The 23,390-nt window shown below is 47.9% G+C and overlaps 1 pseudogene; it reads left to right on the top strand.

Annotated features, from left to right (window-relative positions):
- Positions 1-22,520: 22,520 nt before the first annotated feature.
- Positions 22,521-23,390, top strand: part of LOC149326459 (uncharacterized) — a 38,108-nt pseudogene continuing 37,238 nt past the window's right edge.

Here is a 23,390-nt window from a genome sequence, read left to right on the forward strand (position 1 = left end):
GGTTCAACGAACACGGGCAGCGTTGCTTGCCAATGGAGCCCCAGAATAGGGCTCCGCATATTATTGTGAGGAGAAGGGGCCAATAGGGCCCTACCCAATCACCTCACTGTAGATATTAAATGGATTATTGGTTGTGAGGAAAGGAAATGGCGCAGTTACTTCTCAAATATGTCGGTGGACAACCGAACCACGCCGTAGCGGAAGGGATAAAGCAGGGAGTAAAAAATAAAGAGAGAAAGAGGTGCCGTAGTGGAGGTATCCAGAATTATTTCGATCACCTGGGGATCTGTAACGTGCACTGACATCGCGCAGCACAAGGGCGCCTTTTTGGGTTTCGCCTCCATTGAAACGCGGGCTACAGGGAGGAAAGCAATGAGAATCACACTTATCGCATAATAATATATTTTATTCACTTCAGGTCGTAAATACATGCTCTAGCCCGCGTAAGCGTTATCTCTTGTGTGTGTGGCTGGTCACTGGGGGCGTGAAGTACTGATTCAGCAGTGAATAAAATGCACAAACAAAAGACATAAAAGCACGACGCAGATGTAGACTGAGAAATTGCTTCCGCGATACAAGGCGACCAAATGTACGATGAACGTGCAGTACAAGAAAGTATTCTACCTTTCAAGAAAACTCCGGTGCGACAGCGTGTGAACATATGACATAACCACTACCTTTCTTCCTTCTTCCGAACCCTTTTCCAGCCCTGAGGTGTTTGCAAACGATTTCAGCGCACGGAGGACTTTGCAGCACTCGACAAGATGACTGAATACGGGAAACCAGCTTCTCTACATCTGTCTGCCTGAGCTAAGACACTGGACATTGTTCTGTTCTAAACAACAGACAGACGCTTCTGTGGCAGCAATGCAAAAAGCTCTTTATTCGAGGCAGCAGCGTACTTTTATAGATAACGCTGCATGCCGGTCAGGCACACGTCATTTCCGGTACAATCTCATCAGACCGGCTGGCCGATACAGAACAGACATCATTTCATCATTTCCGGATCGGCGGATCTCGATATGTGCACCGACCGAGCCGAAAGGCATGACCGCCGCTGTTCCCCACTGCGAACAGCCTGCTTATATAAACAGTTTATTCTCTACCAGTTCTTTCTGAGCCAAGAGCGAGGCAACCGGTGGAAGTCCTACCTTCGTCTGCGGCTGCTGATAAACGAGCTGAAATGGTAGAGGCACAGCGCCGTCGCCGCCAGTATCCAGAAGTGCGTGCCGCCGAAGCAGAAGCTCATCGTCGCCGCCGTCGAATTCTTTGCCTCAGTACATCGAAAAGCTGGAACAGCTGATGAGCAGCGCGTATATTTTGCATTAGGAAATAACGTAATCGTCGGCAATTTCTTTTTGGCACACCTTTCTGCTCTGCCTGTCTAACACATTGATCGTGCTTTGCAGTTCATGTTGTGACTTAATTAGCAAGGCAATGTCATTTGCGATTCGCAGGTTAATAAAGTATTCTGCCCTTACTCTTACCCCAAACTGTTCCTAATCCAGGCGTCGGATCACCTTCTGTAAACGGGCGTTGAATTGCAGATTACATAGATATTCTTCATTAACTCTTATCCCCAACTGTTGCCAATTCGGGCTTCGGAATACACCCAATAAACAGGCGGTGAATAGTGTTGGCCAGAGCGTGTCTCCCTGCCTGACACCTTTATTTTTCGTAATTTTATTGCTGACTTTATGGAGGACAGTGGTAGCTGTGCTGTTGATAATGATACCTTTCAATACTTTTGCATAACACTGTTCTACACCCAGGTTCCACAATGCCTGCATGACAGCTAAAGTTTTTATTAAGTCAAATGTTTTCTCGTAGTCAACTACGGCTATATACAACGGTTGGTTATATCCTGCGCATTTCTTTATCATATAACTGATAGCGTGATTATGGTCTGTTGCGGAGTATCCTTTACGAAAGCCTGCCTGATCATTTGGAAGATTGAAGTCTATGGTTGTGCGGACTTAATTAGCGATTGCCTTAGTAAATACTTTGACACGCAACAGAGATTAAGGTGATCGGTCTGTAATTTTGTCAAGTCACTGACGTCACCTTTCTTATGAATTAAGATAATGTTAAGCTTCTGGTGCGCTCGAGGTCGCAATGCAGTGCGTATACAGGGTTTGGAGATTTTCTAGCACAATCTCCCCTCGGTCCTTCAAAAAATCTTGTGTTACCTGATCCTCACAAACTATTTCCCCCCTTTGTATTGCTCCTACTGGTTTCTTTAATTCCTGGTTAAAGAACTTCAGACGGTCGAAATTCCGGAGCCCTGCACTCTGCCATCCCTCATATCCTGTCTGACTGCGCTAGGTACTGTACAGAGTTGTGAACTATTCTGCCATTTTAACTATTTCATCCATATTGCTAATCGCATTGCCCTCTTTGTCTCTTGACGCATAGAGGTGGTTTTTACTCATGCCTAGTTTGCTCTTCCCAACTTTTAGGCTCCCTCCGTTCATTGGAGCGTGCTCGATTGTCTCCATATTCAACTTTCATATGACGGCTACCTTGCGCTTATTTATTAAATTTGATAGCTTTGATAAATTCGATAGTACTCGGAAAAGTGTTGGGGCTGGAGATCAAAGCGCTGCTGCTGAGCAAAAGTGCTCGAGCTGATGAGTGTTCGAGCTGAGTCTATGCTATGCCGGCTACAGCGAACAACGCTTAAGTTCATGGAAAGCTTGATGTTGCCCAGCTTCCAATTAAAATGGCACATCTAACCTCGTTACCTGCGTCAAGGGCCCGGCGATGCAAGAAATGTTCTTTACAAATCGTCCGTAATACGAGCAAAGCCTCGTGAATCGCCGCACAGCTTTCTTATCAGTTGGCTGTGGAAACGGCGGTTTTCTTCGGGGCAAGTTGTATTTCCTTGTTGCTTACGGTCTGCCCTAGAAACAGCAGCTTCTCGTAAGCAAACTGGCACTGTTCTGGCTTCAAGGTCAGCCTTGGTGTCTTCATTGCCTCTAACACAGTTCGCAGCCCTTTAAGACGATCGTAAAAGGTCGATGAGAAGAATACCACGTCATCTAACTACACGAGACAAATTTGCCACTTGAGGCATGCCCATACTCTGTCCAACAACGAACGTTGCTGGAGCAGCACGAAATCCGAGTGGAATTACCTTGAATCCGTAGAGGCTGTCGAGCATTATGAAAGCAGCCTTCTCACGGTCGCTTTCATTGACCTCGATCTGACAATACCCGATTTTTAAGTCAATGAGTGAGGAGTATCTGGCATCGCACAGGCGGTCCAGTGTATCGTGGAGGGGGGCAAGGGGGTAGACATATTTTTCGTCACACTGTGTTGACCAACACTGTTTAATCAGTGGTAATCGACAGAAAACCTGGTATTACCTTCCTTCTTCAAAAGGGGGACTAGCTGTATGACTTCGTCGCGAAGTATTTCTCCCGCTCGGTCCCGGATGGCTTCCTAAGCTCACGGCGACAAATGGCAGGGGCTTTGGCGGAGAGGCCGGGTGTGCTACCTGGTTACAATGCATGTTTGGCAATCGGCGTTTGTCGTACTTTGGGTGGTGACAAGAATAACTCGCTGTAACTTTGAAGCAGTCCGAGCGTCTCATTTTGTTTGTTTCTGTGCAGGGCTCAGTTCGCGGCGAAAACAGGCTCGTGACCTTTCTGAGGGGAGCCTGCTGGAGCTCCATCGGAAAGGTCGAAGGCGTCGTGAACATGTTATATTTAGTCTAATTTCATTATTTTCATTATATTGCGTCCTTTGTTGACGTAACGGATCCTTCGCTGAAGTTCATCAGCATGACTTCAGCTTGGCCATTGCAGAAATGAGCGATGCCTCTTTCGATCCCTATCCCTCGGTCCAGAAGCAACTCTGTGTTCTGCTAGATGACAGCGTCGAATTACTTGGCTTACATGGCACCTGTGGCGATGAAGACGCTTGAGCGGGCAGGGAGGCGCTCTCTCTCATACAGGACGCCCAAGCCAACGTGACGCTCCAGAGCTTTCATCGAAGGAATGGCCTTGTCTGTCGAAAGTGTGATGAGCTTGGATCGCAGGTTAATGGTGATCTCATACTTATTAAAGAAATCTATGCCCATGGTCACTTCGCGGAAACAATGCAGTAGCACTGCGAAGACCGAATGATATGTATTTTCTTTGACGGTCAGTCTCGCAGTACATCATCCCGCTAGCATATTAGCATGACCTTCGTGGTTCCTAGGCGTCTTGTCCCGGTATGTGAATCTTTTGTGGAGCGTTTTGTCGATGCTTCTCTGGCTGACGGCGTCTTTCTGAAGTCAGATAGCATCGTTGTTGAGCTCCTGTTTTTATTCAGCATCGCATTAGTGGGTGCGGCGTCTTCATGCGGTGTGGTTGCTGAAGGCTGAAGTGGTTTCCTAGGGAAGTGGTTTCCTAGGGAGTGGTTTCCTAGGGAAGCAACCTCACCTCCACAGTTTCCCCTGCGGGGGCTGGGACACAATCCTGTAACAGCCACGGCGTAGGTGCGACCCTGTGATCAAAAAATGTGGTGGACGGTGACTATGAGGAGACAGATGGCTGGACGGTAAGTACTACGCTCTCCATAGGTAGTCGTCCATTTGCCGCGGTCTCTGGCAGTAGAGCATTCGTGGGACGTCGATGGCAAAACCACGGAGGGCGATCTGTTTGTAGAGCCCGTGACGAAGTATATGTCCGGCATAAGAGCAGTGGGAGCAGAGTGAGCATATCTAGGGAGTCCTCTACTCGTTGCATTTCCTACAGTCGTTTCGTCGCTCGTAAAAGGGGTGTGCGGTAGCTAGGAGGCGTAGTTCTTGGTGCCCATTGAAGGCTTTGAGAAGAAGGGAGGGGTGGGGGGAGGTCGCGTTGAGCACAGGACTGTGCACTGCGACGACAGAAGTCTTGGCTTCAGCTTCCCTTTGTGTCGGCGGTGACGGGAGCCAAGTACACGTTACATTGGAGTGACGCGATCTAAGGCTTCTGGTTTGTGATGCCAGCAGTCGGCGCAGTTCTTCCCGAGCAATTTCACGTATTAGATCCCAAAGGTTATCCCCGCTTGCAGCTTTAATACTTAGGAGCTTGCAGACAGCACTCGAAGTGGCAGGTTGTACTACCGGGTTCGGGCGTCACATGCCCAGCTTTCCAAAACATGTACTACCTGCGCCATCTGTCGGCAGTGGCGGCGACACGGCGCGTAACTGAATGGGAAGGGGTACAAAAAAATCATAAAACGTGAACAAAAGCACGCACAAAAATGCCCCGGGGATTTGTATAGTGTAGACTTAGATAAGGATTGTGCCAAAGTTTCAGTTTTGTGCTGTTAATACACAAGCTGCCCAGCGCGTTTGAATATTATACGATGCGGCCTATCGGAGAGGGCCACATTTTGCCCATTTTTCGAACTTTAAAACTGTATAGCGCTGTAACACAGGTAGATATCGAAAATGACCCGGGGTTTTAGGTACCCCAACATATGCTGTCTAAAATGGTGTGCGTCGACCTCTCATAGCTTTGATCCAGAAGCTTCCCGAGGCCTTTATATCTGAAACCTGGTAATGCCGAACATATGAAAGATGGCGCCTGGTTGCTAGTTGCGCTGCAGAAATAGTTCGAAGCGATGAATTTCCGTCCATTTTGATGATCATCTTTTTGTCAGGAGACGTATGCCTTATAGAAAAGAACACGTGCGAGAGTTCGAACCTAGTGTATGAACCGGAGTTTTAAACAAAGAAAGTTACTAGGGTGAAAATTAACGTAGATACAAAAAGTATTTGTGGGTGTTCATAATGCTTCGCGAGTTGTCAGCCCTGTGCTATTATTCAAAAAGTTTATTTGCGTCTGTGATTATGGTAGAATAGGGCATGAGAGCTAGCTAGTTTGAAGTTGGATATTCATGTTACTTTGGAAGAGCGTAGCGGCAACCAAACGGCAGGCATCAGAAAGTGATGTCGGTTGGAAGTGTTTGAGTTTATTCTCATAATGCTGGTGTAAGAAGTTTGATGGAGCTTTACTCGGAGACGTTCTGTACCTGTACAGCTTATTACATGTCGTCGGAAGTAATAGAGAATTATAAGTCTAGAAGCAAATGGCCTCCGGTTAAAAGGTCAACTGTCGCTTCCATCTGCTTATAAAGTAGTGATTTGTAGCATTGTCGGAATAAGGTGACTGGGGTTTGGACTTGGGGTTTTAACCTTTGTTCAGAACCTTTTTTTTGTCAACCGATTTTAATATAGAGTTTTCGTTCCATCACCTCGAAAACATATGAATATCAATGAACAATTTCACGCATTATAACCATTCGTACATTTTTTAAAGAACTATAGGCGACTTCTTTTTGGTGCTCTTTCATTCAAACTTCTTTCATATGCATGCATGACGTATAGCCAGGATCCTATCTGTGGGGTGTCACTGCAGAAATGAGGCTGCGCTTTTGAGTCACCAAAGTTCTCTTGTACCACGAGATACCACCAACTTTGTTTAATTGTTGCGAAGAAAGTGGTGAATTTAATTTTGTCGACTTCTGTCCTTCGAAAAAGCGCTCTTAATGGGCCTCTGCAAGAATGTAGTTTACAAATGGCAGATATAAATGGTATATATAGCGGCTGTAGCATTTCGCTACGCTGCCTGTCGGGAGATTGCATACAGTCGGATAGAGCTCAAGAATTAAGCGGCAAATGCCCGTCAAAGCAGACCCTCTAGCGAATGGCAGCAGCCGATTGTCATGGTGCCGCGGTTAATCCCACCGCACCTCCAACAGTTACAACGCAGGGGCTGGAAGGTGCAAAAGGCTTAACCGCAGATGAACAGGATTAGCCGCGAAGTCATGTCAGTCGGCTGACGGCATTGGCTTGAGGGTCTCCTTTGAGGAACGTTTGCATCTGTACCCTTGAAGCTGAGCTGTAATCATTTTTAAAAAAATAAATTATTCTGTATTACCAGTGTTGGAGATAAGTTGCGTTATCGCTCACAGCTTGCTTTTACGATTCATCTTCCTGCCCAAAATGCAATGAAAACGAATAAAAAATTGATCGCGAAAAGCCAGGTCAAAGGATGTCGAAGGGGAAGAAAAGGTACCACTTAACAGTCTTGCCCAAGCCAATACAAATACTATGTTAAGAATCTTTAAAGAATGAAAACTGGAAACATATGTTAGGATGGGCAATAAAAAAAAGAAACTCTCCTGGGCAAAGAGCATGACGTCAAAGGGACAAGTCACTGTGGGAAAAATCGCCCACTTTTGCTTCTAAACTGGTTTTGTATGTGTCGTTCATTTTCCCCGCGCCTTTCTTCTCCCGATTAGAGACGCCTTGGTATGAAGAGGGTATGAGTAGCACCTGCTGCCCTTCCCGGTCAGAAGCCCCATGATTTGCTCGCCACACCAGAGACACGTGCGCCGATGACGCCTGCCGGGAGAGGTCTATTCGAAGTGGACGTTTTCTTTTTTGGTTCCTACCTCAGCAGTTATGGAAATGCGCAGCACACAGAGGCGGCTCTGGATGCGAGTGAGAAAGGAAGGAACGAGTCTTGGGCATTCTACGCCACAATTGTTACGTGGTGCGGGGGGGCAACCGGTTGCAGGAGGGAGGAGAAGGGGCTCTTGAAGGAGCGTGGCGACGCCTTGCGTTGTTGCGAGTCATACCATGCACTCACTTCCTCCCTATTTCGTTTCCACGAAGCATGAGGCAGGTCTCAGAATTTCGTCCAGTGTTTGCGTTTGGGTAAGCTGAGAAGTGGATTGCAAAAGTGTAAAGCTTTCTTGAAAAAGTGTAAAGCCCCAACGACACATCCTGGGCGCACGCGCTCAGCGTCGGCGCTCTTGGCGTACGTCGGAACTGGCGTCGAAAAGAGCCATGCATCTCCATGTCTCTGGTGCTGGCTCGTTACCCCTCTCGAGTCGAGGGAAATAATTTCAAGCCGTGAAGAAAAGGGGTTGGGGGCGCTGAAAGGACAAATTAAACCGCGAAGAAAGGTTCGGGGAACCTGAAAGAGGCTCAAGCCATGAAGAAAAGAGTCACCGAAACTCCCGCGGTCCTCCAATTGTTGCAAACCGGACCCGGCTTCCGACGCGTACGCGGGCGCCCGTGCGCTGATATCTAGCACGGACAGATATCGGCGCCTCGCCGAGGTTCGCTGGCGTCTCCTGCAGTGCACATTCCCACATTGGTTCTGGCGTACGCCCAGGAAGGGCCCGTGGAGTTGGTACTTAAAACTTGGACTGAAATTTTGGTCGTGTTCTCAGGGTACCTTCGTGGTCGGTGCAATCTGGATCACCGGTAGCTCCGTGCGCTCCCTCAAGGAGTTCCGAAAGTAGTTCTTGCGCTGATTCTATTTTTCAGCTTTTCGTTCCACCAGTCCACGTCGTCAGGCACTTCCCACAAGAGATTTCGTTCATTGGGCCTTCATCTCTTCCTATTTGGTGGAACGAAAAATATTTATCTTATAAAAAAGATGCACACAAATAAAACTAGCATAATGCATAGCCGAGTGCGCCATTGGAGAGACATTTAATGGGTAACAATCCTCGCGTCTTGAAGAGCAAACCGTGTGCCCATAGACCTTTCTCCGCAAATGAGCGGTATAACAAAAAAAAACACGACATACAAACACACACAAAAAATTATAGGGGCACCTAAGTAATTCTTATGATGTGTAACTGCGAGAGGACTGCTTTTCGCTGAGTTGTTGCTGGGAACATCGGGGCTGAACGTTCTTTCGCTTCAGCAGCTCGTTTCGCTGCGTTGCGTTGGTCGCGTATTTCATCGGCAGTGAAATGGCGCTTCCGGCCACACTTTGCTGTCTCGCCTGTCGATGTTGACGCGAGCGATTCAACTTGGCTGATGAGGCTCCATAGCAACGGATCCTCATTCACCGAAAGCTGAAGGTCGGCGGCGGCGGGGACTGCCCTTTTGTGTAATATCTAGCCGCGCTTACATGAATACGACAGTGGCACATCGTATTTCTTAGCGTATCTCGCGGAGGCGACACGCAATTTTTTACATATACCACATCAAGTCAGGCGGTACAGTGGCATCTCGCTCAGTGCCTGTAGCAGAGGGGCCAACCGCTCCCATCTTGAGCCTGGTCTGCTTTGTTATACGAGTGAGGGTTATTGCATAACGACCCCAAGAATGCGGTGGGGCGCCCCTAAACCTGTTTCCATTCATCACGGAGGTCGTCTTGCCCTTCTCGGAAGGGGAAAGTCGCACTGATGATGATGACACCACTCGCGTGCAGCGTCTCTGCCACACCGTGCCTTCCAGTCTAGGCAGTTCTGGCCTGCCCCGGCTTTCTGGCTACTTCGGGGTTTTCGCATAATGAGCCAAGTGCCTTGTCACACAGGGACACTACGAAGTGCACTTCTCTTGAACGAATGACACTTTCGGAGCGCGCTGCCCCGCGGCAAAAAGGAGTGCAAACTGGAAATGATGGCAGTGGCGAGGGATGTGGAGCACCTTTAAGAAATTCTTTTTTATTTCACGAAAATACCTACAAAATACAAATTTTTCGCAAATTTAATTACTCCAAGTCAATTTTCAGATTTATTTCCACATATGAACAAATGTTAACGACAAAAAACATCACGATCCGTGCCAAGTAATACCCCTGCTACACGGGAGTTTCGAACGCCTTCCAAGTGATGTCGTTCGAATCGACTGCCGCATTGTGCTTGACTTCAGTCTTTGATTTGGCGTCTGCCCGAAAATCAACGGATGATCTGCCTTGGCTCTTCAGTGTTGTTTCGGCGGTAAGAGGGCATTTCTCTCACCGGTGAGCTCGCACTGTCCCAACACTTTGAAACCCTCTCGATTTCAACTCCTCCACAAGCCGCAGACGGCTGAACGAATTATAAAATTATAGTTTGTCGTTGACATGCGGTTTCAGGGCGTGCACTAAGTCATTTACGACATCTCCAGATATGCCAAATCCATGTTCATTTGTTGTGCTTTTGCCTTCATAAATACGGGAGTCGGGAATAATTCGAGAGGAACTTACGCGCGTGAAGACTTTGTATTCGAATTGTTGGGTTTTAATTTCGTGTATCGTTTCACAGGGGATCTCCCCATGAAGGGGATGATATGGTCATCAATTCTCTGGCGCTCATCTCGTACCACACTTTTCATATTTCGTTTTAGAAGGTATACAACGTTGTGCACCTTGTACAGACGATCGTAGCCCTGTACATCTCTCGGTTTCGCTTGAAAGTTGTCGTTCATGTGCAAACACTGGTGGATGGCCTCGAAGTGATTTCTTGACATCAAGTCAGCCACCGCAGCAAAACAGGTTCCGTTCTGCCAAACCATGCGGAAGTGGGGCATGCGTACTGTTCCTAATAACACAGGTATTGATAAATACTTCCGCATCTGCTAAAATGTGACGCCAATGAAAGGACCATTCTTTTGCGTAGAGAACGAATTCGTTTAGTAGCACAAAGCATCCACCATTCGGGCGTCAGAATGCTGAAAAGTACTCGTAAGGAGTGAGCACATCGGGGGGGAGGGCAGCTCACTTTTCCATGAAGCATCCATGAGTTGCAGGTCTTTGCGTGGCCAATTCAGCGTTGGCTTCTCTTTTTTTTTTTCGTTTCATAGCGGCCATAGATTTTTGACAGGTGCTTGAGAGAACCTTAGGGGGTGCGCTTTGCGCTCCGTTGTTTTCGAGTTCTGGTGCATTGTCTCTCCGAAGGTTAGTGATAAATTCTGAAGGGCAATTATCAAGATAATAATCTTGATCCCTCGTGTCATAGTCTGCATCGTCGGGTTCGCTGTCGACGTCTATATCGGACACTTGCCAACAGGCAAAAAAATATCTCCTGGATCTCCTCGTCCGTGAGGGCCCTCCGTCGTCTCGACTTATGCATCTGAATATAAAGGCATTATTGTTTTCTCTCAATTCAGGCAAGCACAAAAAAGACACATGGAATGAAATTTTCCACTCTGTGAGGAGTTTGTAAATTGCGAGAGCTTGGCGCACTCACATGTCACCCACAAGTGGCCGTTGTTGCTCCTGAGCAACATAATAGTTTGCGCGCCGTGCGCCACGAGGCTGTAAACAATTTATCGATTTCATTGCGCACAAGTGTTTCCCGTCTCACAACTGATGAGCTTCACATACTATGAAGTTTACAAAGAAAGTCTAGTTGCTGATAAGAAACAAAGTATCTCACGTTGTGTAGCAAAGTGCGCTTTGCTCCTCGGAGTCGAAAAAGTTAGCTGCTGTTGTGAAGACTGGATGAGTGCTGCCCTCTGGTTTTTAACTATACAAGCAAACGCATCTTGATAGTTGTGCTAGATGGCACTGCTATACCAAAATCGCGCGATGTCCCACAGAAAAAAAAAAGATTTTTGACTTGCTCCAGAGCAAGGCTGGGCACCAAAAGGTTAACGTAAAAGCGAAATGTTCAACCAATACAGTTAGCCCTAATTTGTCGCATCGCATCATGCAATTCTGCACACATTTTTTATGTGTGTCTGTAATAAGTTGTCTTTTTCGCCATGTTGTACTCTGGACTTAGTATGAAATTGAAATCTCGTGCACTTATGGCACCTGCAGCGAGCTGGCATCTGCAGAAGAAGAGTAAGAAGAACATGCCTGGCCGCAGAACGCTTCGCGCAAAAAAATATCTCCTGGATCTCCTCGTCCGTGAGGGCCCTGCGTCGTCTCGACTTATGCATCTGAATATAAAGGCATTATTGTTTTCTCTCAATTCAGGCAAGCACAAAAAAGACACATCGAATGAAATTTTCCACGAAGCGTGCGTACTTGATCCCGTGTGACCCACCCAAAGCTGCGAGCTGCGGTACCTCGGACTGCCTGCCTATCTGCTTTGGTTCCTGGTGGTGCCGGGCGTTTCTGTTTGGTGAGGCCGTTCCACATTCGGGGGTTTTTTGGTCAGGATTCAGGGTAGCACTGTAGATTTGAGTAATGTGAGGTTGCCTTTGCGCCGGCTGTAGGCATGGCTTTCACCTCCCCGGGTGGGGGCTCGGCAGCCTGGTTCGCCAGTCTGCCGGTCGAAAGCTTGCCTCTGACTTCATTTGGGAGGAATGGTGTAGATGCAATTCCGGTGGCGCTTGTACCGTTAGGTGATGGAGTACTAAAAATGAAGAATTCCAAAGCTATCCAGCACGAACTGAAGAGTCTGTCAAATCACTATCTCGACATCTCTGAAGTGCGACCTTTCGGGAGGCGTGGTATTCTTTGCAAGTCGGCAAACATTGAGTGTGTGTCGGATCTGCTCCGGTGTCGTACTTTTACTGCAGTTCCGGTTAAGGCCTTCATTCCGGAACAGCTTGCGTGCACCAAGGGTATTGTCCGTGGAGTGGACCCGTCATCATCCGTACAAGAAATTCTGGAGGAATTCCAGGACGCAGGAGCTGGGGTTATTTCTGTATACCGCTGCTCGCGCGAGGTCGCAGGAGTGCGTGTTGCTACAGAGTCGGTAATTACAACTTTTGCTGGTCGCACCTGCCCCTCTGAGCTGAAAATATGGCCCATTGTTTATCGCGTGGACCCGTTGCAACCTCGTCCTCTGCAATGCACAAACTGTTGGCGATTTGGACATAGTGGTAAAGCCTGCAAGTCGGCGACTAGATGCCGGGTGTGTGGTGAAGGTCACTCTTCCGACAGCTGCACTGCTGGTGAACCCGTCTGTTGCTTGTGCAGTAACGCCCACAGTGCTGATGATGCCGCTTGCGAAAAACGGTCACAGGAGCAGAGTTTATTGGAATTAATTGAGCAAAATAGATGTTCCCGAGCAGACGCTCATGCGCTCCTTAACCGCAGAAATCACTCTTACGCCAGCCTTGTGCGTTCCTCTACTCCCGACCTTGAAGCCACGCTGTCTGCAAAGATTGTGTCAAGCGTCGAAAAAGCACTGTCAACTGTGGTAGAGCGTATGCTCAGCAGCTTTACTCAGGCTTTGTCTGAGATTGCTGCGAGTCAGGCAGTTTGTCATCCCCCACCTGCTGTGCCGCCAGTGGCAACTTCACTTCAACCGTGTGCTGAAAGTTCGATTGGACCATCATCTTCCAATATACCGACTCCCGTTGCACCTCTCGATAGCGTCCCAGTTAGTCTTCCTCGCAGCAGTGTCTGTACTACTGATGTGGAAATGACCTGCCCTACACAGAAGCGTCGTGCTTCCACCTCTCCCTCTAAGACCTCCGTTCCCCAGTTCAAGACTAGAAAAGGGCCTGCTAAAGTCTCCTCGAAGTCTGATATGCTAAAGGAGGCTGTTTCAGCCTCTATTCTCGACTAGTTATCATGGCTGGTGTAAAGGTTCTACAATGGAATTGCCGATCTCTTGCTTCTTCTCTTACAGATATAAAACGTCTTTTATCTTCTCATAATCCAGATTTAGTGCTCTTACAAGAAACGTGGCTCTCATCTGTAAAATCATTTTCATTAAATAGGTTTCGTGTTTTTCGAGCGGACCGCATACATGGTAGGGGCGGTGGGTTAGTGACCCTGATTTCTTCAAAACTGTGTCACCGCGCATCAATTAATAAAAAGGTTATGCTTCCCGACTGCGAGCTCTTAGCTGTTGATCTTATTTTGCCGCACTGTGCTCCTGTCACAGTTGCTAAGGTATATTATCCAGCAGGAGTAAACAGAACAGACCACCTGGACAGCTTGCTTGGCAACTATAATAGGGTCATTATTGCTGGAGACTTTAATTCACATCACGTTGTCTGGGATACCTACACTGACTCTCATGGTCAGATGTTATGGACATGGATGTCGGCAAATAATGTGCGCTGCTGCAATTCTCGGGCCATAACCTTCATCCGTGGAAATTCGAGTTCAGTTCTCGATTTGTCTTTGGCAGCAGGTGGGGTAGGTATAGGGGCATGGTACACAGTTGACAGTGGTACGTCTAGTGACCACTTGCAAATTATTTTCACCATCTTGGTGCGCTCACTCCATGGGCAGGGTTCTGCCCGAAAGTTAGTTAATCTTGCAGCCTACAAATCGTCTTTGCGCGCTTCCCTTTCATCTGATGTTTGTTCCAACGGAAACGACAGGGCTCAGCGAGTGTTTCATTCTGTTTTGAAGGCTACAGAGAGTTCACAGTTCATTGTGCGGTCGGGTGTTAGCAATAAATCACCATCCCCATCGTGGAACGCTGCGTGTGAGACAGCCTTCCGCCGTAGGAAAGCAGCATGGAAGAGCCTTTCGCATAATCAGAGCCCTGCTAATTGGATCAACTATAAATTTTTCTCGGCTTCGTTTAAGAGAACAATAGCAAAGGCAAAGGATGACTACAATCAAAATTTGAATACCTATTTGTCAGCCCCAAACAATAGGAAGGCTCAGTACCGTTTTATGGAACGGAATATCCACTCCTCATCAATGCAGTTAACAAGCTCGGCTGTACTGTCTCCACATGAGGCGAAAGATGAGTTAGAGCGAATCGCACAAGGGCTCGCGTTACGCTTTCAGGAGCAGCGCAGAGTGCCCCTGTTCGACCCCTTCCCCAGCTCAGACTATGTGGCGGTTGATAAATCAGAACTACTAACTGTAGTTTCTACGATGCAATCTTCGGCTCCGGGTTTAGACGGTGTTACGGTCGGTATGTTGAAAATCTTAGCTGAAGAATTCACTTAGGACCTTCTCGATCTGGTCAACGCTTCATTGCAAGCTGCATGGCTGCCGCACTCCTGGAAGGTGGCGAAAATAGTATTACTCTTAAAAGATTCAAAAAAAGGATTCCATCTTGATAACATTCGGCCGATAGATCTAACATCCAATCTGGTAAAGCTCGTGGAAAGAATTGTGCACAGGCGCCTGTCAAAGCATGTTTCAGAAATTAATGCATTGTGTCCAGCCCAGATTGGCTTTCGCCGCGGATGCTCAATATGGTCTGCCCATGTTGATTTAGAGAGCAGAATCCGCCTTGCTATGCGCAAAAACGAAGTCCCAGCGTTAATGACGCTTGACATTGCTAAAGCATACGACAGTGTTGAACATTCTATCCTTCTCACGAAATTGTCAACACTACACCCGCCGTACTACGTTTATGCGTGGATCCGTGAATTTTTAGCAGGACGGCAGTTTTTTTGCACTGACGGCTCCTTCAGTTCAGACACCTACGCCCAGACCAGAGGTGTGCCACAAGGTTCTGTGCTTTCGCCACTTCTTTTCAATATTCTGATGTGTGACATTCCCATCCACCCTGACGTTGCAGTTTACGTTTATGCAGATGACATTGCCTTCTTTGCCTCGGCAACCGAGATCCATGCCCTGTATCGTTGTCTTCAGGCTTACCTCAGTGCTCTCGAGGTTTGGCTTAATAACATTAATCTGGTGTTAAATGTGCATAAAAGCAGTGAGTTAGTTTTTCAATCTAACATGCCTTTATATATATCGTTACAATATCGCACGGACAGTATACCGCAGGTGGAATCCTTGCGCTATCTAGGCGTAATTTATGATGCTAGTATGGACTGGCGGCCCCACATCAAGAGTAACGTTGAGAAAGGAGAGCGTGCGCTGGGTCGGCTACTTCGAATAAGCAATAGGAGATTTGGCATGCGTCGGGACACACTCCTACTCCTTTACAAAGCCTATGTCAGACCCATTTTGGAATTTGGCTGCATACTCTTTTCTGGGTCCGCCAAATACAAGCTCTGTCCGTTGCTGCTGTTAGAAAGGCGTGCCCTGCGCCTCTGCCTTGGCCTCCCTCAGTCAGTTTCCACCGCAGTTCTGTACCTGGAGGCTCGTATTCCCGACCTTAACTCTCGTTTTCAGCTATTAACTGTCAGGACTTTCTTACGGGCATTTGAGTCTGCTTCTGGTGTGGCTACACCTATTTTTGTTTCCCACCCGGCTCTCTTTTTTAGTCATCATTGGCCAAGGTTTCGCCTCCCTCAGGTCATTTTTACTCAAAACCTTTTAACGGTCATTGGTATAGATCTCAGTTCTGTGTGTAGAGTAGGTTCTGTAACGTCCCCTCCGGATATTGCTTTTGATTATATTTTCCCACCTAATGCAAAGCATCTGCCGTCCAGGACCCTACTTAGTCTCCTCTCAGAACACCTTGACTCTTTCCCCCACCACAGTGTGATTGCTACAGATGCGTCCGGGGCTGGCCAGAACGCAGCCGTTGGCATTTTTTCTGAGGATCTCTCTTGGAGTTATTCACTTCGAGTCCCGGATTACACTCCCATATTTCTAGCGGAGTTTATGGCTCTTGGGCTGGTTGCTTTAAAGATTCCCCCCAGTGTCTCCCAGGCAGGGTGTCGAACCGGCATTTTTTCGGGTTCGGTTCGGGTTCGGGTTCACGCCTTTCGGGTTCAGTTCCGGGTTCGGCTCCAAAGGGCCATTCCGTTCCGGTTCGAACCGGTTCGGACTGTCCCGAACCGGTTCAAACGGGTTCAAACGGGTTCAGGACAAAAAAAAATTAAAACGCAGATGAGTTTCAGTCAACCCTGCTATGCGTTTTCATTTTTCTGGCACATCGATATACAAAATAAAAAATGCAAAGATTTGTTTACGAGAACATAAAACTGTGATAGTTGGTAAGAGTTCATGCTTAAGCAGCGCAGTAAACAGGACAAAAGGAAGACTGGAGGCGACACAGACGCTGACTAACAACTGGTTATTACATTCTCGGAAAAGTGTATGAAGGCGCAGGACACAGTGAACAATCCAGAAAACAGAAGAACAAAGATTAAAACTAAAAAACCGTACTGCGCATGCACATCATAGTCGAGTCATTACATCTTTTTCAACGAAATATGAAGACTATATTCCATAGTAGACAGCACTCCGCTATCTCCTGGACCTCACGCAGTTGCCAGGAAAGCCTGACTCCTTCTCAACCAAACTGATGGATGGTGAAGCAGCACGCCCATCTGCTTTCTTCCTGATCATAAAGGCCTCCACCATCTCTCTACAAATTCTATCTGAGTGAATAAACAGGAGACTTGTCTTTCTAAGTGGGGAAGCAATGAGCATTTGTTCGAACATCACTGATGGGTGAAAAAAGTAGCGGTGTCGTACAACTTGGCTTAGCATTGCAGCGAGTGCAACGATTGCTTCCCCCAGTAGATAAGACAAGTGTCGTGTTTAATAACCATTTTTGCATATGTAGGGAGTTGGTCGAGGCCTATGTGATCAGGAAGGAAGTAGATGAGTGTGTTGCTTCACCATCTATCAGTTTGGCAGACAAGGAGTAAGGCTTTCTTGGCAGTTGTGTGAGGTCCAGGAGATAGGGGAGTGCCGTCTACTATGGAAGGTAGTCTTCGAATTTCGTTGAAAAAGACGTCATGACTCGACTGTGATGTGCATGCGTAGTATGGTTTTTAAATTTCAACTTTTGTTCTTCTGTTTTTGGGGTTGTTCCCTGCGTCCAACGCCTTTATATACTTTTCCTAGAATAAAATAACCAGCTGTTAGTCAGCGCTCGTGTCATCTCCCGTCTTCATTTTGTCGTGTTTACTGCGTGACTTAAGCATGAAAAAATTGTTTAATGCGAGGTGTTCTCACTTTACCCATTTTACTTATTGTCCGCAGCAAAGACGAATTTGTGGCAAGAGCCGTAAAATGAAATGAACTCGAAATTAATGAAAATCGGCTATGTGTACGCTGTAATCCACCTTGTGGGGTGTAAGGCGAAAAGCCGGTGGATTTTGCATCTACAAGACCCTCCTGATTGAGCAGTTCGGGAGACCCCGTCGCGCGATTAATAGGCCTCCCTTGAAGCTGGAGTTAGTTGGGACTTTCTCGTGCACAGTGTACTTACGGGGCCCCAAGACTGCCGCCGCACGCGCCCTCTACGTTCCCGCGCACCACTGAGAAACGAAACTGCCATGTATCGGTACCTACCTACAGACGGACACCTTTCCGTAGCCTCAAAACCGACTTGCCAGTCCCCCCTCCTTTACTAAATGGTAAGAAAATGTGCGAGAATCCCTCGACCGCCCATCTGCCGCCCAACGAGAGCCTCGTGGGAGCACAGGTTCTCCCTAACATCCAGAACTTACGAAATATATTTTATTTAAATCACCTATTCGACATCGCCTTTGTGACTCCCGTTATGTATCCCGAACCCCTATAGCTCAGTATCTTCAAAAACACAGCTAATCGTGGCTTCTCACTACAGTACAGTAAGAAATTACGATATTGTCTTATTATGATGATGTCAACCTCCTCTCTTCTGATAAAAATAGTATCATGAAAAACGCGCGCTTGGATGGGTTGAGAACGCTTCGTTTTTGCACGGACACGAATTGTCAACAGCCCCGACGTGGTGGCTCAGTGGTTACGGCGCTCGGCTGCTGACCCGAAAGACGTGGGTTCGATCCCAGCCGCGGCGAACGAATTTCGATGAAGGCGAAATTCTAAAGGCTTATACAAGCCTTTAGACGAGCACTGACATCGCACAGTATACACTGTGCGATGTCAGTGCTCGTTAAAGGACCCCACGTGGTCGAAAATTCCGCAGCCCTTCACTACGGCGTCTCTCATAGCCTGAGTTGCTTTGGGACGTTAAAATCCAATAAACCAAAACAAACAAACCAAATTGGCAAATGCGACTTTTCATGGGGCGCTATCAAAGGGAACCTTTGAGTTAACAAAATTTTTTGCGCCCTTGATAGAGTGATAAAAAGTGGTTAATCTGGCGTGCGCCATTTGTCCACCAACTTGTTTCAGGCATTTATTTTCAAAACTACAAACGGCCTCTTTCTGGCATCTATGCTTAATAGGCGACTAAGTGCTCGCCTGTCTTTTCTGGACATGCTCGCGAGGAAAACCGCGTCGATGGCCTACGAGGGCAATCATTGCCTACGCGTTCGCCGGCTCGGCAAGGCATCCCGAATGGAAGAAGCGCGGTGCGCGTGAGACGGGGGCATCGTCGAGAACGAAGCTACTGACCATGGTCGAAGATCAACTAACAGCAGCGATTTGATACTTTTGAAATCCTTGCTGGCCATGCCGGTCACGTGGTAAGCATAGCCTGCCCAGTCGTCTCCATCTTTTGCGCCGCTAACATATGCACGCATTGTCATACAGCGGACAGTGCAACGGATGCATTCTGCTCCACAAGCGCTGCGCTACTTCGTCGCTGCATCAGCCCAGGAACGACAGAAGAAGCTCGAAACACACGTATGCAGATTTCTGGCAACGCATCGTTGATCCATAGCCGACCAGATGTTTCCTCGGATAACTACATTCCTGCGGACCACAAAATCGCAGAAGCACCTGCTCTGACGGAGACGTTGAACACCAAGTGCGAGCTCTCCCTACTGCCAGGAATCATTTATGTGACCGACCTGCCACCAGTTGCTATGCACACTTCATCCATGATTAGTTATACCCGTCCCTAAATTTGATAGTTGGCAGCAAGGTCTCGACGACGATTAAATGACCGCCCTAGATAGCCTGGAAAGAGCAGCGACAGGCTCTGCTTTGCACAAGTAGGCACGCATAACGCAGTTTTATAATAAACGCCACTTTTAGCGGCCTTAGTATTTTTGGCTGTTGTACGAAGAATCCACTTGCTACGAACATCAGATATAACGAACGGAAGCCGCGTGACCGTCAGGTTCGTTATAAGTGGGCTCGACTGTAATTTCAATCGGTCACAAAAACCTTTTCCACGCTTCAGACATGGACCCTGCATGTTAGGATGAACCTTCGGGCCAAAGGGAAGTTTGTGCCGTGGTCAGTGCATTTCTTCCTGTGCGAGCAACGAGAGATAATTTGAGAAATAATTTGATATTTTTGTCGTAATGCTGTGTTGTTTTGGGACATACTTAAGCAGTATCTTAAAAAACCCATGGACATCATACATTTCTTTAAAACATTTATCTGCGATGAAAAACTCCGGAACTCCATGCGAACTGTTCTTGTTGATAGGACCGCTTAGCGTGTGGAAAACACGCATGATGGATGAACACGCAGAACCGCCGCGTTCAACGAGGTTCCTGTTCAGACAACAGTGCACTTTAGCGCAGGAGGAATACGCTGCGCAAGTTCGACCTCCTGACTGGTTCCCTTTTCTTGACGTGTGCACCGTCTGGAATTTTCATGTGCGGGCGGAGAAAGGGAGTTCATGAGGCCTTATGCCGAGATCGCTGTATTCGACGCTGTCAAGTAAGGCATGAGGAGGATCAGAGAGGTTCCAAATATTCCATGCAACAACCATAAAAAGAAGCCCCGAAGACAGCCGAGTAGCCTAAGGCATCTGTAAAGAGAGTTTTCTGTTGCGCCGCCATGGGTACAAATCGCACTCGGAGTGAGAGAATAGAGTATGAGTACTCTTATAGTTGTTCTTTTTACTGCGTTTATAGTATAGCTTGCTTTCCCAAAATAACCGCACTATGTGTGTGTGTGCGGGGGCGGGGGGGGGGGGTGCGTGCGTGCAGCCTCCATCCTTGATGCCCACTCCGGTTGGCGCACATCCGGGCATTCACTGGTAAAAATGCACCTTAAAAAACTTTCACCCATCTCCCCACCCCCCATCACCCACCTGTACGCGATATAGCCGAGGCAGATTGTTGTCAAGGCTCAAAGTATCGAGTCGCCCAAGCGTTGTACGCGAAAAAAACACCAAGAATCATAAGCCTGTCATGTCAGACACTAAGAACCGGAAGTATGACAGCAAGAAGTAGATATGAGTCGCCAGACAGAGAATTCAAGGTCGAGCACTGCGATAACAGCGGATGGAGCCGCGCGCTGGCGACTGGCAGCAATTTTTTCTCAGAAGCAGAACGATTTCAGCGAATGGGCGTAATGAAATCACTTCATCGCCGTTACATTTAATCGCAGTAGCATCTTTCTGGGCGTAATCACTATCGCATCCCAGCGAGCGCATATATTTCCTCATTGCCCTTCTGATTATCCGGTATTTAATTTTTTGCTTATTAGATCATCTACACCATTGCCAAGAACCCGCGTTTCGTTGCTTATTTCCGTCACGTGCAAACAAGAATGTTCTAAAAAAAAAAGAAGCTGCACCAATCTATACACCCTTCCTTTGGTAATACTAGTAGTAGTATCGCGGGTTTAACGTGTCCAGTAGACATTGAGGCTATAGGATATACGGTGTAGTGGAGGGCTCCAGATTAACGGAGATCAGCTGAGGATTTGCGGCATGCGACAGAGCACACTGGTTTTTGTATTTTTGAAATCAGCAGCAGAGCTCCGCAGCCATTGAGCCATTTTTTTCTTTGTTGCCCTACATCATGAGGGGTTTTATTTAGAACCTGCTGTCTGAGACAATGAGCGGCTACAAAAGTAAATGTTGCGCTAAATCTATGCGCTAGATCATCTCACTTTGTCCGGAAACAAGAAGTATGCCGAAATGCAAAAAAAAAAGTGGGGCTGAACCGGGTCCCGAACCGGTTCGGAGCGGTTCCTTTGAATCGTTCCGGTTCGGGTTCAGTTCCAAGATGGCGAAAAAATTATGGGTTCGGTTCGGTTCCGGTTCCGGGCGAAAATTCGGGTTCGGTTCCGGTTTCGGGTTCGGGTTCGGTTCCGGTTCCGGTTCGACACCCTGCTCCCAGGTGATCTTCCTGTCAGATTGCCTCTCTGTGTTGTTGGCGCTGGATTCTAAACGGGACGATCTATTGAGCCGCTCATTGAAGTATTTCATTCCTGGATGGGTGAAAGCGGTGCGCTTCGTCTGGATCCCAGGTCACTGCGGTATTTCTCAAAACGATGCAGCAGACTTTTAAGCAAAATCTGCTCTCAATGCACCGGTCGCCTGTAACGTCCCTAATATGATCCTTTTGGGAATGTCTCGCTTTCAGCGCTATCAACATATTACCACTATGTGCAACGATCCCTTGCTGTCTACAATTGACTACCACCATCTCACGTACCCATGGAAGGTACGTGCTTGTAAATCCCGGCAGTGTGAGGTTGGAATGACACTCCTGCGGTGCAGAATTCCCCGCTTAAATCTTTATTTATGCAGATGCGGGTTCAGTCCCTCAAACCTTTGTGCGACTTGTGGAGAGGTGGAAACACTGGAGCATTTCCTACTCTATTGCCGGAGGTTTGCACTTCAGAGAAGGACGTATCTCGAAATTCCAATTTCTCGAATGGGACTCACTTTGTCGGTTCCGCTTCTTCTCTCCTTCGGTGCTAGCGCCAGAGGTTTCGCATTGCATCAAGTTTGCGATTTCCTCCACAATTACATAATTGCTACCGGCAGGTTCCCTTGCTAATGGTACCCAAAATGTCCGCATTGCAAAATCATTCAGAATTTTTTCTGGTATTCAATTCTCTAATCTTTATGCCGGTTGTTTTTTTTCATTCATTTCTTCCCGTAATTTTTTTAAATTCCATATTTAATTCCTCGCAATACGTACCCAAAGTTAATCATTAGCCTGGCGCCAAAAGGTAATCCATTAGCTTGGCACCAATTTGCCTTCATTGGGCTCTCCTCACTGAACCCTGGCCAATCCCCCGTCGTGGGTATGTGCCATGCCACCAAGGCAACAACAACAACAACAACAACAACGCTTCGCGGTTTCCTACTGTGCTTCCCCCGCCCTTAGTTGAAAAGAAGCTAAACATTTATTGGCTCCCATGCAGCCCATAACCCTACTGGTCTACCGGCACGCCCTCAACGAGCGGCAAGAGACTTACAGCTGGCCCAAGAGAGAGCGGCCCGGGGTGGAGTACTTCGAGCGACACCAGCAGGGGCGGGACCCGGCACTCAGAGGGGAAGCTGAACGCGAGTCCTCGCCTCCAGAGGATGCCTCGCACGCGGGTCGCTGGCATCGCTACGCCTCGTTCGTGGTCAGCCTGGCCGCAGCCGCATCGGCGACGCTGGTAGTCACGTCCGTCGTACTTCTCAGTCGCCTTAAAACTTGTCGGGACGGCTGCCTAACCCTGGACGAAGATCTCAGACGCTCCCTGGACAGCAGCGTGCACCCGTGCGACGACTTCTATGGGTGAACGTTAACCCTCTTTGTTAACGGGACAGCTTCCAGGTTCCCGCTGTGCAGAACATCTCGCGTTTTAGCCGCTGGTGGCGGCAGCGTTGTGAACGAAAAACAGGTGGCACACCTGCCAACTAGGCAGCGTAACCATGTGAGTTTACCACAACCTCCCGCCTTACTGTGAGCAATCTCCTCAGCGCGGTAGGATCTAGTTAAGACCCGCCAAATGCGGAGGCAGGGTCTCTTCCCACGTACGAGATTTCTTCTCCAGGCCCTTCCGCGCAATGGGGAAGACGAATACGGTCCCCACCTTATGGGCTCGACAGGCACACCACAAGGCGCGGTCCTCTCGCAGCTTCCTTTTTAAAATCACCATGATATGTCCTCCGAGAGAGCTAGCTCGGATGCCAGTCATCGAACATGTGCTGTATGCCGGTGACATTTTAATAGCGAGCACACAGGGGAACCTGGGAGAAATGGAGGCCTCTCTCAAACAGGCCGCCTCTGTTGTCGA

This window comes from Amblyomma mixtum, chromosome 10 (genome assembly GCF_055824585.1).
Source record: "Amblyomma mixtum isolate Tamu chromosome 10, ASM5582458v1, whole genome shotgun sequence".
Classification (NCBI taxonomy): Eukaryota; Metazoa; Arthropoda; class Arachnida; order Ixodida; family Ixodidae; genus Amblyomma; species Amblyomma mixtum.